The following is a 17422-nucleotide window of genomic DNA, read 5'->3' as shown; positions in this document are numbered from 1 at the left end:
CCATTTTCATCAGTGAAAATCAAAAGGAAGACTACATGACATCTGTGTGTGACATCCCCCCAGGTGAATCACAAGGACATGTGGTGCAGGCTTTTATGTGCAGCAATTGCAGTCAAAGCAACCACCATGCCAATGCCTCACGAGCAGCCTTTTTCATCAACCCAGGCTTGTGATTTGATTCTTTTCAACTTTCTCTCAAGAACCTTTTCCTTAGCAAGCAATGACTTGGATACCAAGGGCGGTCTCTTCTCTGTTTCCTAGAAAGACACAGGAAGAATGTGAGCAGGGAGACAATTGATGTCCATACAACAAGGCACCACTGGGATTAAACCCAGGATCTCCTGTTTATGGACAAGGTGCTTTAGCCAGCTAAGCAAGGTTCGCCTTAAGAAATACTTGCAACTGTTCCTTTGATGGTCCGGACAACACCTGCAAATTCCAACTACAGACATTCCCCATTTCCCTCAAGACTTGCACGGAATAACTGGCAGGCCGAGCCAGGATCTCCTGGGTTAGTAGAAGACACTTCATCAGCCACGCTTCCCAAAGATCACTATCGAGAGACCTTTAACAGCCTCTGAGAGTGTTCACTGACAAAGAGATGCAAAATAAAGTTCTCCACTGCCTGCAGCATCACACTACAGGAGTTCTGTGCACAGAGAGGCCCCTGCTGGTGGAAAAGGCTTTTGTAGAGATCTTCTGACACAGCCTCGTGCTCATATACTGTTTAGCACTTTGTGTTGTGACTTCAGCATCCACAGATGCCGTTGAGTTGGGAGGACATTTTTCCTGTCTCCACATTTGTCTAATGGCTCCTTCACACTTGCCACCAAAAAGACTTGTTTCTTTTGCAAGCAATGTACAGCTAGGCAAAGGCAGTCTTCTCCATTTCCTCAGAAGATCACCAAGCTGTGGGGAAAGAAGACACATTCAGCCAAGCTGGATGCTGAATCTCCTCTTTATTCAGCAGGTGTCCTGTGAAGGACATAAATCTCCACCGTGTAGAGGGCAAGAATAGGAGTTTATTACACACAGCACTGGCAGAGTGTCACCTTGCTTATTAGGCTCAGAGACTCTCTAAATTGATTACAATAGAATATATAGATTTTCCATGGGTGGGGGAAAGTGACGGGGTAGGGAGTTCCAAACTCTGGGATAGGTTTTGCTGCAAGACATGATAAGCACAGTAGCCAAAGGTTAACAGGTTACATAATGTCTCCACCCATGGTCTCAAGTTAGCAAGTTAACATTTCATGATACTTTGATAAAATGTTATTAGTATAAAATATCTATGCTGAATTCTGATTTGAGGTCCATAGGAAAGGAGCAACTCCTTTGATTGTCCTCCAGGTACATTCCTAGGGGTTAAAGCAAAGAAACAGTGAAAGTATATGGCAATAAAGATTGTTTTCTGTGTGTCTTAAGGCAAGGCATTGGTCCCTGGGAAGGGAGGTGGAAGGATGCCATATCTTATACTGACATCTGCCAACTTTCATAAACTCAAGGTTGGATCTCTGGAAGAACGTCTCCCTACAGAAGAGACTTAACGCAATAGGAACAGGTATTCTTTGTTCAATCTGCAGCTTTGAATAGACACAATGATTTAGTTCTTAGCTCCACACCTGGCAAATTGCGGACCAAGCCTATCTCAGCAAGCAAGGCTTTCTGTTTACCCAGCTTTCTTTTAGCTGGTCACTATTTGCTAGGCTTCTGGTCCCTTGATTATACTCTGGACTTTGGGTCTGGAAAAGAGCTGGCACAATCCATAGACCAGGTTGTTATATAAAATGCACATGAACTTTAACCCTTCACATACAGTAATGGCAAAGTTCTTGGTTCAGGCTTGTAGCAGTGATGGAATAAACTGCAGGTTCAAATCAAGTCTCTGGAGTCCATCCACAGCTGGGATGGGTCATTCAGTCCTTTGTACAGAGCTTCAGTTTGTAGCAAAATCCCTTCAGAGGTACAAAGCAGGATTGGAGACGAGGCATCAGCCTTTTACAGTCTCTTGCCATGTGGTCTTTGCTTTCTTTGTCCCAAGGACACTCTATCCAGCACTTGGCATAGAAAAACCTTTGAGTTTTGTCCATAGGCAGGTCCCTGCATACCTTGCTGAGCCACAAGACGTATCTGCCTTCTCTCAATGGGTTGATTGTAGAGCTGATGGTCCTTAATGGGCCATCAAGCAGGCTAGGCAGAACTGACACCAACTTGTCTGGCTGGGGTGTTCCTCGGAAGCATAGCACAAGTTTGAATACAGACAGCATAGAGCCAATATTCATAACTTCAACAACAAAATTGATACACATCTAGAGATAGCATAATTATAATCAGCCAATCAGAACCTCTCCATAGACCCCTTTCACGACAACCTTTCAATCATATAGACTGCAAATACAGAACCGTGGTCACAATGGTGATCTATAAAGTTACAGATTATGTCAATAACATCACAGGAGGTGACATCGCATCAATGAGACTGATATTGGAATACTGCCTCCAGTTTTGGTGTCCTCATTTGAAAAAGATACTGTGAAATTGGAGCTGGGGCAGCAAAAAGCCACCAAAATGTTCTGAGGGCTGGAGAAAAATGCCTTCTAGTGAGCTATTGAAAGAGCGCCACCTGTTTAGCTTATCAAAAGAAGATTGAAAGGTGACTTCACTGAAGTGTTGAAGTGCCTTAATGGAGAGAAAAGATTGGGTATTAAAGGGTTCTTGAATGGAGCAGAGAAAGACATAACAAGACCCAATGATTGGAAGGTGAAAAGAGACAAATTCATGTTACAACTAAGCCCCAAATAGTCAACAGCGAGGATGATTCACCACAGGAACAAGCTACCAAGGAAAGTGGTGGATTCTCCATCCCGTGATGTCATTCAATGAAGACTAGATGCCTTTCCCCCAAAAGTAGCTATTGTGTCATGCAGGAGGCCTGTGATATGCAGGGGGTCTGATTAGATGCTCTAATGGTCTCTTCTGGCCATAAAGTCGACTAATTTCTGGAACACTGAGTGTAGCATTGGGAGCAGTGTCTGATGTTTTCCTGTCTAGCCGGCTTGCTGCCTAGAACGAACGCTCCTTGAGTGGGGTGTCCACAGGGAGTAGCTCAAACCTCCAAAGGGCCTGGCCAGGGGCAGGATATTGGCACATCAAGGGAGGGGTGTGGCAGTGACATCACAAAGGCCTTTTGCAGGACCTCAGACTATTGGTCCAAGGTGATGGGGGGTGGTGACCTCACAGAGAGATGCTGACATCAGCCAGGCAGGACAGGGGCGAGGGGCCAGGGAAACCTCAGAGACCCCTGTGGCTTTGCTTCAGCAAGTCTCCTTCTCCAGGTCTGTCTTTGAGGACTGAGAGAGTATTCGGGTTCACGGACGTGAGCACCAGGAGGAATCTCTTTCGAGTTTTCCCCTTCTCTTTTCCTGATTTTACTAGAAAACAACTGTCTCTGTTTAGAAGGTAAGAGCCTTCTCGAGGTTTGAAACCTGTTCAATCTGATCTATCTGGTGACAGGACACTTCCCTTCCCTGTACCTCAGGCTCCTCCCCATCTGTCCAATGGGAACAGGGACAATTCTCGAGCTCTGGGCGGTCGTGAGCCTGAGTGAGATAAGGGGCGTTAAAGCCCTCTGTGAAGGAGAAAGGGGAGTGGTCCCAAAATATGGCAATTCGGTGCCCTTGCAATGCCCTATGGAGGCAGGACAGGGGCGAGGGGCCAGGGAAACCTCAGAGACCCCTGTGGCTTTGCTTCAGCAAGTCTCCTTCTCCAGGTCTCTCTTTGAGGACTGAGAGAGTATTCGGGTTCACAGACGTGAGCGTCAGGAGGAACCTCTTTTGAGTTTTCTCCTTCCCTTGTAGTGATTTTACTAGAAAACAGCCGTCCCTGTTTAGAAGGTAAGAGCCTCCTGGAGGTTTGAAACCTGTTCAGTCTGATCCATCTGGTGACAGGTGAATTCGAGGCATGGAAAACAAGAGCTTAAGGAGGCAGGATTTTATTCTGCACCTGGGATTTTGTCCCTTAGAATCACTGGGGACATTAGGGTTTGTCCTTTTTGTTTCACCTCTTCCTCCATCCCTCCCTCCCTCCTTTCTCTTCTCTTGCTTCCTTTGTCCTTTTACCTGTTCCCCTCCCAACACCAGGAGGGAGGGGGAGAGAGAGAGTGTGTGTGTGGATTTTTTTAGTTTTTTGCAGGGCAGTGCTCTGCAGTTCTCACTGTGGGAGGTCTACCCAAAATGTGAGGCTGAACTAGTGCTCGGGAAGTGATCCCCACCGGTGACCTGGGCCATCCTTTGGGCTCTCTGGTGAGATCCCTCAGCCTCCCCTCCTCAGTCTCTAGCCGGATTGGCTGAGCAGGGGGTTATTGACAGGGAGGAGACTCAGGTCCTTGTTTTTCTCTTTATAAGTCAAAGAGATGTTTGTGTTTCATGAATTTTGCCGCTTCTCTGCATTAGTTGTCTCTGAGCAGTTCATGATTCTCTCTAACATTGCAGTTCTCCTCAAATACTTGCTGAATAGTTACTGTCACTCTTGTTGGTCTGGAGCTCATCTGAGAGCACTTTATTCAGGTCATTCAGTGTCTGAAATTCAAGATCCAATGGGTAGTTTGAAAATCAGGGCTCTTGGGTCCTATTCCCAACTCTGCCTCTGACTGGCTGTGTGACCTAAGACAAGTCAATTCTCCTTTCTCAGCCTTAGCTTCTCCCTCTTTCAAGTAGAAATAATAATGATCCGCTCGCACCTACCTGACGGTGGGTGGAGGATGGGGATCCATTGGAGAGTGTCACTAGGAGTAGGGCATAATATGAGGTGTCCTATCACGTTTACTCAGAGCAGATTAACACGTAATAGAATAGCTGAAATAGTCTATTTTATTTGCATTTTTTTATTTTGAAATTGTTAAGAGCAGCAATGACTTAGCTCAGACTGAAGCATCTTATCTAATGTTTGAGATCTAAGTGTCTCCTCTTTGTGTGCGAGTAGACAATTTAACACACTCTGACAAACAGGAGATGCTTTTGTTTTGCAATACAATATTTTTGCAAAGAACTTTCATCCCACTTGTTATGATTTTGAGAAAAAAACCGGATTAGCCTGAATGGGATTTTCTGACAGAAATGGATTCAATGAAATTTCCCCACCATCTCGATTCCTGGGCTCTATCCCTGCCTCTGGGGGGGGTTTATTGCCTGTTAGAACAGGAGTCAGGACTGGTGGCTTCTCTTTCTGGCTCTGCCACCGCCTTACTGTGTAGGCGCTTGGGTAGGTCACTTCCCTTCTCTGGACCTCAGGCTCCTCCCATCTGTCCAATGGGAACAGGGACAGTTCTCGAACTCCGGTCAGTTGTGAGCCTGAGTGAGATAAGGGGCGTTAAAGCCCTCTGTGAAGGAGAAAGGGGCGTTTCACAGTGTTTAGCACCAAGGAATTCTAAAGTTTGCTAAAATGTCTAGTCTGTGGAAACAAGAAATGGTCGGGGCCAATCTTTAACCACTGCCTTTTTAAAAGCCCATTCAGGGATGTGAGTCCCTGTCTTTCAGGTACCTGGGGTTCTTTGCCAGCAGGAGAGAAGAGGTTCCTGCCTCCATTTTTGTGGCCTTGACAAACCAGGTGCTGTGCCCCAGTTCTCGTCTGAGATCCCTGAAAAAGAACATCTTCCCATCCATGAACAAGACAGGACCTTTCTCTAAAAGGGGAACAAAGAGACCCCTGAGACTTACAAACTAGCTAGCCTCACTGCCATTGCTGGAGAGATCCTGCAATACATTCTTAAACACTCAGTTTGTCAGCAGCACCTACAGAATAGTTTGATTCTTAGGACTAGTGAACATGGATTTGTCAAGAACAAATCATTCCAAACCGATCCTCTTTCCTTCTTCGGCAGGGTTCTGGGCCTGGTGGAGGTGGGTAAACAGTAGATGGGATCTAGCTTGGGGTTGCTAAGGCTTTTCACACAGTCCCGTAGGACATTCTCACAAGCAAACGAGGGAAATGCAGTCCAGCTGTAATCAGTGTAATGTGGGTGCAGAGCTGGTTGAAAGCCCAGACTCCAGGAGCCCTTCTCCATGTTTGGCTGTCCAATGGAGAAGGTGTACCTAGTGGGTCCGGCAGGGATCAGTCTGCGGTCCGGTACTATTCTATATTTTCATGAATGATTTGGAAAATGCAGTGGAGAGCATGCTTCTAAAATTTGCAACTGACACCAAGCACTTAGGAGCACAGGGTTGGAATTCAAAACGCCCTTAACAAATTGGAGACTTGGTCTTCTTGAGACAAACTCCATGGTTGGGCCCCTCACTCTAGACGGGGCTGAAGTGAAACCCCAGAGCCAAACACTCCTCCTGGGCAGTGCACTCCGACCTTGAATGGTCAGATGCTGCTTAGCACTGTCAGAGCAGCTTTTGCTGGGGGATTCTCCCAGCACTTTCCAATAGTGGGAAAGTATGAAATCCCCACGTGACTGCTGGGGACAGAGCCCTAGAGGGGGGAGCAACTTGCCCAAACTCCCCCAGGAAAAGGAAAACAACCAGCAGTGGAACCAATAGGAAATCCAGCAATGGAACTCAGGAGTCCTGGGGGTGTGCTAGGGTGACCAGATGTCCCGATTTTATAGAGACAGTCCAAATTTTGGGGTCTTTTTCTTATCTAGGATCTTATTACCCCCCACACCATCCCGATTTTTCACACTTGCTGTCTGGTCACCCTAGGGTGTGCACATGTGTGGGTCCCAGCTGCTCCCTGCCCCTCTCATTGAAGCAGATGTGCACGGTTACTGCCCTGGGAACTGCAGGGCACCAGTGGGCATGGAGTTGGCTGGAGGTAGGGTCTGGCTGCAGGCAGGGCAAGGGGTGCGGGGCTGGCTGGCTTCAGGCAGGGGGGTGCATCAGGGGTTGGCTGGAGACAGGGCAGGGGATGCGGGGCTGGCTGCAGACAGGGGGTGCAGGGCTGGTGCAGGCTGGGGAGGTGTGGGGGCTGGCTGGCTTTGGGCAGGGCCATGGGGGGTGCGGCAGGAGTTGGCTGGAGACAGGGCAGGGGGTGTGTCATGGGCTGGCTGTGGGGCTGGCTGCAGGCAGGGCAGGGAGGATGCGGCTGGTGTGGGCAGGGCAGAAGGTGCAGGGCTGGCTGGAGACAGAGGCTGGCTGCGGGCAGGGCAGGGCAGGGGGTGCAGGGCTGGCTGCAGGCAGGGCGTGGGGCAGGGCCGGTGCAAGGAAGTTTCACGCCCTAGGCGAAACTTCCACCTTGCGCCCTCCTCCCCCGTGCACCCACCTTGAGGTGCCCCACCCGTGGCAACTCCCCCCGCCACCCTGAGGCGTCCCTCTTGTGACAGGATCCCCACTCTGCCCTGCTGCACCCCCCTCGCCCCAGCTCACCCGTGCTCCGAGCACGAGCACCCCGAGCACACCGTGGCCGCTTCACTTCTCCCGCCTGCCAGGCTTGCGGTGCCTAAGCCTGTCAGGCAGTCAAGCACCCTCCTCTGAGCCACAGCAGCCCTGACAGTTGACAATAGAGGCACCTTAACCCCTGAATTCCTTCAATGTGTCCCCCTCCGGGGTCCAGCTCTGATCACCAGATACTCATGGTATGTCTATACTACCTGCCGAATCGGTGGGCAGTGATCGATCCAGCAGGGATCGATATATTGCGTCTAGTGTAGATGCAACACATCGAGTGCTCTCCCCTCGACTGCTGTACTCCAGCTCGGTGAGAGACCCAGGCAGAGTCTACGGGGAGCTGCAGCAGTCGACTCACCACGACTGTGACATTGTAAGTATAATCTAATATCTCATTAAAAGGTGACAGGGCCAGAAGGAGTTAATTAACTCACCTCACCGACTGACCTGACCCATGGGTGAACCTTAAGAACTGGTTAGCAAGATATGTAAATGAACAGAGCTTTAAAATGCAAGTCTGCATTGTTAGAGGTAGAAGGGGAGATGTTTGCTCAGGTCTTGTGATGTAAGCAAACAAGTCTTGTCTATTGCTATAGTTTTAATTCAAAGAGCAAAAAAGGAATATTAACATTTATGATGACACTTGAGTGAAATAGTATTATTGTCTCTGTGTCTCTTTGAAGGTTGTGGTAACCTGTATTTGAACTCTGATGGATAAATTACCCTGTACTAATTGCCAGGATGTTTGGAAGGAGAGTTAAGCCTATTGTTTTCTCAGGCCGAAAGGCTGCTGGAAATGTATAAGAAGCCTGGGACACGATCCTTGTTCATCTCAGATCTGCTTTGGGTTTCAAGACGGGGAAACCTTAAGCCACAAGGATTGAGATCCCCAGTCATTGACTGGAGCCACCCTGAATATGGAAATTGGACTATAACCTATGGACTATTTCTAAAAGGACTTTTGGCAACTACAAGCTCACCTCTACTATGTATCTAAACCTCAAGAATTGAATTCAAGTCTATATGTCTATTAATCTTTTAACCAGAACTCTCTCTTTTCTTTTCTAATACATTTTAGCTTAGTTAATAAGAATTGGCTATAGCATGTATTTTGGGTGAGATCTAAGTTATAATTGAACCTGGGTATGTGGCTGATCCTTTGGGATCGGAAGAATCTTTTCTTTTATATGATGAAGTAAGATTTTCAGGAATCATCATCATATCTGACAGGTGTGTCTGGAAGGAGGCCTGAGGCTGGGTACTTTAAGGGAACTGCGTGGTTTAAACTTCTAAGTAACCAATGAAGTACTACAGAAGCTGTTTTGTGCTGGCTTGGTAAATCTAAGTATTGAAATAACCAGCAGCGTTTGGGATTTGTCTGCCCTGTCTTGTTTGCAGTTCACCCTGATTGAGTGATCTCAGCTGGCTCCCACAGGGAGCACCGTCACACCTACATCCAGGCTGTAGCGGTCCGGGGTATCTTAGGGGCCTTGGGGTGCACAGATACCTACGTCCAGGCCGTAGGGGTCCCGGGGGGCTTAGAGAGTTTTGGGGGGGACACAGATACCAATCTCCAGGCTTTAGGGTTCCCATGGGGGCTTAGAGGGTTCGTGGGGTGCACATATTCCTAAATCCAGGCTGCAGTGGTACCCGGGGGGCTTAGGGGGTTAGTGGGGGGCATAGATACCTACGTCCAGGCTGGAGGAATCCTGAGAGTCTTAGGGGATTTTTGGTGGCCCAAGATACCTATGTCCAGACTGTAGGGGTACCAGGGGGTCTTAGGGGTTCGGGTGGGCACAGATACGTTTGTCCAGGCTGTATCGGTCCCAGGGGGGGTTAGAGGTTTCGTGAGGGGCACAGATATCTACGTCCAGATTGTAGATGTCCCGGGGGGGTACAAATACCTACATCCATGCTGTAGGGATTCCTGGGGGGTTAGGGGGTTTCTGAGGGGCACATATACCTACATGCACACTGGAGTGTCCCAGGGGGCTTCTGGAGTCTATATGGGGCACAGATACCAATGTCCTGGCTGTATAGGTCCCTGAGGGGCTTAGGGGGTTTGTAGGGGGCACAGATACCTAAGTTCAGGCTGGAGGGGTCTCCAGGGGTCTTAGGTGTTTGATGGGGGGCACAGATACCTACGTCCAGACTGCAGGGGTCCCGGAGGGGCTTAGGGTCTGTCACGGAGTGTGGGGGAGTCCGGTCCTGCACCCCTCTTCCTGGGACTCACAGTGACTCTCAGCCAGCCAGTAAAACAGAATGTTTATTGGACAACAGGAGTGAAGGATACAGCAGAGTTTGGAGGCACAAGCAGGACCCCGCAATCGAGTCCTTCTGGGGGTTCAGGAAACATAGTTCCCAGTTTGGGATTCCCTGAATTCCAACCACCCAGACCAAAACCGAAATTGAACCAACCCAACTCCCTCCAGACGGCCCCTTCCTGTGTCCAGCTTCCCGGGGAAAGTTGCCCACCCTCTCCCCCCTGCCTAGCTCGAGTTACAGGCTGAGCACGTGTCTGGTCCTAAAGTCACCCCCTGCTCTCCCATCCCCCACACAGACAGTCCCTACTCCATCACAGTAATGCCCAGAGAATTTCCCGCATGGAGCAACAATGACACCATGTGGCCACGCAGGGTAATGCACAGAGCATTTCCCGTGGAGCAACAGTGACACCGTGTGGCTAAGCAGGGTAATGCACAGAGCATTTCCTGCATTGAGTAACAGTGACACTGTATCAGAGGTGTAGCCGTGTTAGTCTGGATCTGTAAAAGCAGCAAAGAGTCCTCTGGCACCTTATAGACTAACAGACGTTTTGGAGCATGAGCTTTCATGGGTGAATACCCACATGGACTTTTTTTGAGGTTCGAAATGACAGTCTGGACCTCTACGTTGAATGCTTTCGCCGACGTGCACAGGCAGAAATTGTGGAAAAACAACATCGCTTGCCTCATAACCTAAGTCCTGCAGAACGCAATGCCATCCACAGCCTCAGAAACCACCCAGACATTATCATCAAAGAGGCTGACATAGGAGGTGCTGTTGTCATCATGAACAGGTCTGACTACCAAAAGGAGGCTGCCAGACAACTCTCCAACACCAAATTCTACAGGCCACTTCCCTCAGATCCCACTGAGGAATACACTAAGAAACTGCAACATCTACTCAGGACACTCCCTACACTAACACCGGAACAAATCAACATACCCTTAGAGCCCCGACCAGGGTTATTCTATCTACTACCCAAGATCCACAAACCCGGAAATCCTGGATGCCCCATCATCTCGGGCATTGGCACTCTCACTGAAGGACTGTCTGGATATGTGGACTCTCTACTCAGACCCTATGCCACCAGCACTCCCAGCTATCTCTGTGACACCACTGATTTCCTGAGGAAACTACAATGCATTGGTGGCCTTCCAGAAAACACCATCCTAGCCACCATGGATGTAGAGGCTCTCTACATGAACATCCCACACACAGATAGAATACAAGCTGTCAGGAACAGTATCCCTGATGATGTCACAGCACAACTGGCTGCTGAGCTCTGTGCCTTTATCCTCACACACAACTATTTCAAATTTGATGACAATATATAACTCCAGATCAGTGGCACAACTATTGGCACCCGCATGGCCCCACAATATGCCAATATTTTTATGGCCGACCTGGAACAACGCTTCCTCAGCTCTCGTCCACTCACGCCCCTTCTCTACCTACGCTACATTGATGACATCTTCATCATCTGGACCCATGGGAAGGAGTCTCTGGAAAAATTCCACCATGATTTCAACAGCTTCCACCCCACCATCAACCTCAGCCTGGACCAATCTATACGGGAGGTCCACTTCCTAGACACCACGGTGCAAATAAATGATGGTCACATTACCACCACCTTATACCAAAAACCTACCGACCGCTATGCCTAACTTCATGCCTCCAGCTTCGATCCCGGGCACATCACATGATCCATTGTCTACAGCCAAGCACTGAGGTACAACCGCATCTGCTCTAACCCCTCAGACAGAGACCAACACCTACAAAATCTCTACCAAGCATTCTCAAAACTACAATACCCACACGAGGAAATAAGGAAACAGGTCAACAGAGCCAGACGTGTACCCAGAAGCCTCCTACTGCAAGACAAACCCAAGAAAGAAACCAACAGGACTCCACTGGCCATCACATACAGTCCCCAGCTAAAACCTCTCAAATGCATAATCAGGGACCTACAACCCATCCTGGACAATGATCCCACACTTTCACAGGCCTTGGGTGGCAGGCCAGTCCTCACCCACAGGCAACCTGCCAACCTGAAACATATTCTCACCAGTAACTGCACATTGCACCATAGTAACTCTAGCTCAGGAACCAATCCATGCAACAAACCTCGGTGCCAACTCTGCCCACATATCTACACCAGCGACACCATCACAGGACCAAACCAGATCAGCCACAGCATCACCGGTTCATTCACTTGCACATCCACCAATGTAATATACGCCATCATGTGCCAGCAATGCCCCTCTGCTATGTACATCGGCCAAACTGGACAGTCGCTACGGAAAAGGATAAGCGGACACAAATCAGATATAAGGAATGGTAGTATACAAAAACCTGTAGGAGAACACTTCAACCTCCCTGGCCACACTATAGCAGACCTTAAGGTGGCCATCCTGCAGCAAAAACACTTCAGGACCAGACTTCAAAGAGAAACTGCTGAGCTTCAGTTCATCTGCAAATATGACACTATCAGCTCAGGATTAAACAAAGACTGTGAATGGCTTGCCAATTACAGAACCAGATTCTCCTCCCTTGGTTTTCACACCTCAACTGCTAGAACAGCGCCTCATTCTCCCTGATTAAACTACCTCATTATCTCTAGCTTGCCTGCATATATATACCTGCCCCTGGAAATTTCCACTACATGCATCTGACGAAGTGGGTATTCACCCACGAAAGCTCATGCTCCAAAATGTCTGTTAGTCTATAAGGTGCTGCAGGATTCTTTGCTGCTTTTACAGATCCAGACTAACACGGGCTACCCCTCTGGTAAGTGACACCATGTGGCCACAAAGGGTAATGCACAGAACATTTGCTGCATGGTGCAACAGTGACACCTTGTGGCCATGTAGGGTAAGGCACTATCGATTTCCTGACTGGAGATAAAGTGACACTGTGTGGCCACACAGAGTATTGCACAGAGCATTTCCCGCATGGAGCAACAGTGACACTGTGTGGCCATCCAGGGTAATGCACAGAATATCACACCTAGGTAGAGGCTGTAGAGATCCCTGGGGGGCTTAGGGGTCGTGGGGGGCACAGATAGCTACGTCTAGGCTGGAGGCATTCCAGTGGGGATTAGGGGCTTAATAGGGGACACAAATATCTACATCCGGGCTGGAGAGGTCCCTGGGCGGCTTAGGGGGTTGTGGTGAGCACAGACACATACGTCCAGGCTGTAGTGGTCCCTAGGGGTTAAGGGAGTTGGTGAGGGGCACAGAAACCTATGTATGGTCTGGAGTGGTGCCTGGGGGAATTAAGGGGTTGGGGTTGCGCAGATACCTATGTCCCGGTTGGAGGGGGCCCTGGGGAGCTTAGGGGGTTTGTGTGGCATATACATAGCTACAACCAGGCTGGTGGGGGCCCTATGGGTCTTAGGGGGCTTGTGGGGGGCATAGATACCTATGTCCAGGCTGGAGAAGTCGTGGGAAGGGCTTAGGGGGTTCCTGGAGGTCACAAATATCTACGTCCAGGCTGGAGGGGTTCTGGGGGTATTAGGGAGTTATGGGGGGGCACAGATACCTATTTTGATGCTGTAGGGGTCCCGGGGTTGCTTTGAGGCATTTTGGGGTACAGATACCTACGTCCATGCTGTAGGGGTCGCTAGGAGGATCAGTGTGTTCGTGAGAGTGCACAGATACCTACATCTAGGCTATAGGGATCCTGGGGGGGCTTAAGGGTTTGTGAGGGGCACAGATACCTTCATCCAGGCAAGAGGGGTCTTGGGGGCCTTAGGGGGTTCGTGTTGGGCACAGATACCTGCGTCTAGTCTGGAAGGGTTCTGGGGGGCTTAGGGGGGTTGTGGGGATCTCAGATAACTATGTCGAGGCTGGAGGGATCCCATCATGGCCTAGGGGGTCTGTGCGGGCACAGATACTTGCGTCTAGGCTGGAGGGGTTTCGGGGATCTTAGGAGGGTTGTAGGGGCACAGATACCTATGTCCATGCTGGAGGGGCCCCGTCGTGGCTTAGGGGATTCGTGGGGTCAGAGATACCTACGTCTAGGCTGGAGGGGTCCCGGGGGGGATTAGGTGTTTTCGGGGGGAACAGATACCTACGTCCCGATTGTAGGTGGCCCAGGGTAGCTTAGGTGGTTTGTGGGGGTCACAGATACAAACATCCATGCTGTAGGGATCCCGAGGGTCTTTGTGGGGCTTTGGGGGTCACAGATACCTACCTACAGGCTGGAGGGGTCCTGTGGGACTTAGGGGGTTTGTAGGGCATACAGATGCCTACATCTGGGCTTGTGGGTTCCCTGGGGGGCTTAGAGGTTTATGAGGAGCACAGATACCTTTATCCAGCCTAGATGGGTCCCAGTGGGATTAGGGAGTTGTGGGGGGCACAACCTATGTAAGCAGAAGCAGGATGAACTCTACCCTGACATCTGGTGGTGAATTATGGCGAGTGTGGAAAAGAATTTCAGGGGCTGATCGTGTTTGCATAGGCACACCCACTCCGCCTGACACGGCCACGGCAGCCTGGGATGGTTGCTTTGGCAGCTGTGGTATCCCCAGTTTATTTGTTGTTGGGGCATGAGATGTGGAGTGTTGTCACCCTGATTGTGTGGATGAGGAACTGTGAAACTGCTTTGAGACAGTGATTCTCACCATCAATTGAGTGGCACTCGCTAGACAAGGGAGTGGGCTCCTTGAATGAACCAGAAACACCAATTGCAACTTTTTCTCTTTTAACAAGTGAATAGTAGAGCTGATTTTTCATTCTCTTAAGAGTTGAAATTCCAGGTTTCTGAACTGAAATCACTGAAAAGCTGTGTTAATTAGTGAGGGAGTCTGAAACTATATTGCAGAGCAGAGCAGCTGATGAAAAAGAGCAGATTGTGAGATGATTGGAGTGGTCCATAGAGTGAGATGAGTCCAGCAGTTTTTAGGGACAGCTGGAGCAGATCACAGGTTGGCTGGCAGAGCAAAGCAGCTCGTGGGGAAAGCAGAAGTAGAATCCCACGGAGAAGCAGGGCAGTCGGCAGTGGACCACGTAAGGTGCCCCTTTCTACCCAGGCTGGTGGGGGAAAACCCTGCAGATAGACTCTTGAACTCTGGGGCTGCGGGACTGTGAGTGATTTTGGGGTTGCTGGACTCTTGAAACATTTGAGGTATCGGACTTTGGAGTCTTGGGGTGATTTGGCGATTGCTGGACTCAAGAGCCCAGGGAAAAGGACACGGACTAGTTGAGTGTTTTCCCAATTTAATGCTATGTTGTTTATCTCACATGATTAAACGTTTTCTACTACACCCAGACTCTGTGCTTGTGAGAGGGGAAGTATTGCCTCTTAGAGGCACCTAGGGGTGCGTATGTAAAATTTTCCCATGTCACTGGGTGGGGGCTCGAGCTGGTTTGCATTACGTTGTAGGGAAGGGACTCCTATGTATTGAACCCCGTCCTTACTGCTATCAATTCAGTCTGGCAGAAGGGTTCCACCTACGTCCAGGCTGTAGGGGTCCCTGGGGGGCTTAGCGGGTTCGTGGGGGGCACAGATACGTAGGTCCAGGCTGTAGGGGTCACTGGGGGGCTCAGGGGTTTGGTGAGGGGCACAGATACCTACGTCCAGGCTGCAGGGGTCCCAGAGGGGCTTAGGGGGTGTCACAGAGTGTGGTGGAATCCGGCCCTGCACCCCTCTTCCTGGGACACACACTGACTCAGCCAGCCAGTAAAACAGAAGGTTTTTTTTGGCCAACAGGAAGGAAGGATACAGCAGAGCTCTTGGGCACAGCCAGGACCCCTCAATCGAGTCCTTCTGGGGGTTCAGGAAGCTTAGTTCCCAGTTTGGGATTCCTTGAATTCCAACAACCCAGCTCCAAACCAAAACTGAACTAACTCCATCCAGCCGGCCCCTTTCTTTGTCCAGCTTCCCGGGCCAAGGTGCTGACCCCCTCCCCGCTGCCTAGCTCGAGTTACAGGCTTAGGTCCTGTCCCTCACCTAAAGTCACCCGCTGCTGTCCCATCCCCCACACAGACAGTCCCCACTCCATTACAGTAATGCACAGAGCATTTCCCGCATGGAGCAACAGTGACACCGTGTGGCCACGCAGGGTAATGCACAGAGCATCACACCTACGTAGAGGCTGTAGAGATCCCTGGGGGACTTAGGGGTCATGGGAGGTACAGATAGCTACGTCCAGGCTGGAGACATTCCGGGGAGGCTTAAGGGGGTTCATAAGGTCACAGATACCTACGTCCAGGATTGTCGGGACCCTGGGGGAGTTAGGGGGGTTGTGGGGGGCATAGGTACTTGTGTCAAGGCTGTAGAGGTCCTGGTGGGGATTAGGGGCTTCGTGGAGGACACCAATACCTACGTCCAGGCTGGAGGGGTCCCTGGACGGCTTAGGGATTTGTGGTGAGCACAGTGGTCCCTGGGGGTTTAGGGACTTGGTGAGGGACATAGATACCTATGTATGTCTTGTAGGGGTCAATGGGGGGGCTTAGTGGTATTGTAGGGGACACAGATACCTACGTCAAGGCTATAGGGATTCTGGGGGGGCTTAGAGCATCAGTGGGGAACAGGTACCTACATCCAGGCTGGAGGGGTCCCGGGGGGCTTAGGGGGTTTGTGGGGGCACAGATATGTTCGTCCAGGCTGGAGAGGTTCCGGGGAGGATTAGGGGCTTTTGCGGACAGCAGAGATACCTATCTCCAGGCTTTAGGGGTCCCTGGGGGGCTTAAGGTTTTTTTGGGAGGCACAGATATCTATGTCCAGGTTGGAGTGGTTCCTGTGGGGTTTAGGGGGTTCCTGGGGGGCACAGATACCTAGGTCCATGCTGTAGGGATCCCCGGGTGGATTAGGGGTTTTCTGCGGGGCACAGATACATACGTCTAGGCTGTAGTGGTTCCTGGGAGCCTTAGGGGGTTTGTGGGGGGCAGAGATACCTATGTGCAGGCAATAGGGCTTCCAGGGGAAATTAGTGTGTTGAGGGGGCACAGATACGTAGGTCCTGGCTGGAGTGTTCCCGGGGGGCGGTGGCTTAGGCAGTTTATGAGGGGCACAGATACCTGCATCCAGGCTGGAGGGGTCCTTGGGGGGCTAAGGGGGTTTCTGGTGGGCACAGATACCTCTGTCCAGGCTGGAGGGTCCCTGGGGGGCTTACTGGGTTCGTGGGGGGCACAGATACCTAAGTCCAGGCTGGCGGGTCCAGGGGGGTCTTATAGGGTTCGGGGGGGTACAGATACTTATCTCTAGGCTGTAGGGGTCCCTGGTGAGCTTAGGTGGGGTTTGGGGGCCCCAGATACCTAAGTCCATGCTGTAGGCGTCCCTACAGGTGCTTATGGTTTCGTGGGGTGCACAGATACTTATGTCCAGGCTGTAGGAGTCCCAGCGGGGCTGTGGGGGTACTCACTCACTCACATACGCCCGTCACCCCAATCGGGGTATGGGCCACCAACAACAGATCTCCAGAGTCCTCTATCCTGGGCCATTCGTTCTAACTGGTTCCAGGTATAGCCCATTTTTTTGCTATCAGCCTGAAGGTCACATCGCCAGGTGTTTCTTGGACGGCCTCTTTTCCGCTTGCCTTGGGAGTTCCACTGCAGTGCCTGTCTGGTGTCTCACGTTCCATGTGCCTATGGTAATCCTCCTGGTTGCAAGAAGGGTAATCGGCTTAGTGGCTTCCTCATGGCTTTTACCACCCAGCGTCATGCATCTTCGAATTGAAGACCCTTCTTTTTCCAGAGTAAAAGTCTCTGTTGTCTCTATTGTTGGCATTTCTGTAGCGGGTTGACTTTTTACGAGGTGGAGTTGCTAGC

General features: G+C 50.4%; 1 long non-coding RNA gene across 1 annotated transcript in view; it reads right to left on the bottom strand.

Annotated features, from left to right (window-relative positions):
* Positions 1–3127: 3127 nt before the first annotated feature.
* Positions 3128–17422, bottom strand: part of LOC127033394 (uncharacterized) — a 49775-nt gene continuing 35480 nt past the window's right edge. The window contains exon 3 of the long non-coding RNA XR_007769084.1: positions 3128–3233. This is a non-coding gene — a long non-coding RNA (uncharacterized LOC127033394). The remainder of the gene's footprint in view (positions 3234–17422) is intronic.

Source organism: Gopherus flavomarginatus, chromosome 12 (assembly GCF_025201925.1).
Source record: "Gopherus flavomarginatus isolate rGopFla2 chromosome 12, rGopFla2.mat.asm, whole genome shotgun sequence".
NCBI lineage: Eukaryota > Metazoa > Chordata > Testudines > Testudinidae > Gopherus > Gopherus flavomarginatus.
This window is presented reverse-complemented; position numbering and strand designations above follow the sequence as displayed.